The sequence below is a fragment of the Cervus canadensis genome, chromosome 20, assembly GCF_019320065.1.
Source record: "Cervus canadensis isolate Bull #8, Minnesota chromosome 20, ASM1932006v1, whole genome shotgun sequence".
Taxonomy (NCBI): Eukaryota; Metazoa; Chordata; class Mammalia; order Artiodactyla; family Cervidae; genus Cervus; species Cervus canadensis.
Window position 1 is genome coordinate 40,015,557 of NC_057405.1, and position 2,552 is coordinate 40,018,108.

The window sequence follows — 2,552 nt, forward strand, 5'->3', positions numbered from 1 at the left end:
GACAAACACAGACACTTACTTGGTGAAAACTGCCCACTTTTTCACCGAGCAGCTTTTGCTCATGTTGGGTAACGAGCTGACAGCACAGCGACCTTACCTTATGTAAGCCTGACAAGCTTCCTATCTCCCAGAAATTAATCAGCATTTCAGGCCCGTTGAAGAGACCTTCCTAGTTTTTGCTGCTCCTGCAGATAAGTGTCTTAAATTCTGGCTCATTTCTTTGTTCAGTTCAGTGTGATGTTGAGAGGAGGAAACAGGTAACAGCATTTGGGGAGGAAAGAGGTGATAGCATGTTGAAACTGAATACCACACTTAAATCTTTACCATTAGTTCCAACAATAAGCTAAGCTATACTCTATTTTGTTTATCTTGCTGACTTACCATAACCATTTTTTACAGTGCTTGTTAGTTTTTTTGTTTCTGTTAACAAAAATATGTTTATTAATATCAGTACTATGCTCCCCTCAATTTGGACCCTTTCACTTTCTGATTATCAGTTATATCAGTCATTAATTTAACCACATTTACTAAAAATCAACCTCATTTTAGGCAAGAAAGGAGGAAGAAGAAATGAGTATTAGGTGGGTTTTAATCCCAAACATTCTAGAACTTTTTATAGCTTGCAAAGACTTAAGGAAGGTAATTCTTTTTATAGCTAGGAAAGACTTAAACTTTCTCAGCATGACTCTGGTTTCCACCTTTGTTTATCTTCTGTGTTTCCCAGGTTATGTAGCCCTTCAGAGGAGGACATGCAGTCACATAAGAAGTATAGAAAGCTAAGAGTTTTGTATATTATTGGATGAAAAATGAAGGACAATCTATGTAACTGCTACACAGAGTTTGCTAAAGTAAGCATATTTTCCCAATCAGAACTTTTTTTTTGTAATCATGGAAAACTGCTTATTGTGAGCACTTATTACCCAATTGAAATGATTTTTTTAAAGGATAGAGTGTGATTTTGAGTTTTATCCAACTGGAAGCTTATCATGAAGCATGATTGCCTATCTTAATGCATTATATACAATCAGAAAATATATGTTAATTAGGTAAATTTTGTTCAAGTACATTTATGAGATGCTTGGTTTAGAACACCTTGCATTCAAAATTGAGAAAGACATGCTCTTGGAGACAAGGACTAAGGAAAAAAGAATAAAAAGGTAATACTTGTCCATCAGTGTTCCCGTTAACCTGTGGACTTCTGTCTTTGCTTTTTGATCGACTTTTATTGGCTTCAAACCCAGATTATATCTTGGAATCTGATTTTCACATCCACGTTATTAGATATGATAGTTCTTCTTTGCCAAATTGGTACCTGACTTTAGTCTATTTCTTATATTTTATTGAAATTTGTCTTACTTTAGCTCCCAATCTTGACCTAACTGGTCCGTTTCTTCAAAATAAATTCCTAAAATGTGTAACATAAGTAACAGTCTACCATTGAGATTCTGCAGTTTCTCCTCTACTATACTGGATTTACCACATGCATCTCTCTCTACCCATGCTACAGTTCATCTTATTTTGGGATGCATTTCAAAGTTAGTTGCAGACATGACACTTCAGCTTGCATATCATTAACTGGAGTTCAATAATTATTGTTCTAGTTAATTCTTTAGAGGTAAAATTTATATACAAAGAAATGCTTAGATCATGATTGTTTCATTCCAGGAAAATTTTGACAAATGCTTTGACCTCTGTAACCCAAATCCCTGTGGACATATTTCTTTCTTAAACTTCTAGTAACTATGATTCATAGCTCACAGACACATTGACATATGACTGAGTTTAGCTGGGGCAAGAAAACACCTCTTTGGAATATAAACTTGGTTTAAAACCAGGGTCACTTTATGGCATCTTGATGGCTAGCTCTAACTATTAATATATATGACTATGTGTTATTGTCATTTGCCCTTCAACATGGCAATCAACCCTTCTTACTCCAGACTCTGAATTCAATATTGACAGAAAAAAATCTCATTCATCTCAAATTCCAAACATTTAAGAAAAGTAAATATTTTACACTTTAATAATAAATAAAAGTTGCATATTGATCCACACAAAAAATTTGTCCAAACTGATAATGTATACAAGTATTGTCTCCCTTCCAAATAATTTCAGTTCCTAAGATCAGATAGCAAGAGTTTTTAGGTCACAGGGTGTATGGCATGTATATATTTCAAATTTTCAAAATCTACCATATATGTATATATATATATTTTTTTTTTCAAATTTTCTGCTGGGGGTATGTATGTATTTGTGTGTATATATATATACATGTGTATATATTTTAATTTTCAAAATCTGCTGTGTGCTCCTTTGTTCAATACATATTCTACCTGTTTAAATACTTAAGAGAGCCTAGGTTGCTCAGCAGGCTTATGGAAACAGATGTCCACAGAGCCTTTTTGCAGCCTGATTCTGAGCTACTGGATTCTGTTTAGCTGCCTATAATAGTCTGTCCAGGTGGCACTAGTGGTAAAGAATCCACCTGCCAAAGCATGAAACACAAGAGACTCGGGTTCAATCCCTGGGTCAGGAAGATACCCTGGGAGTAT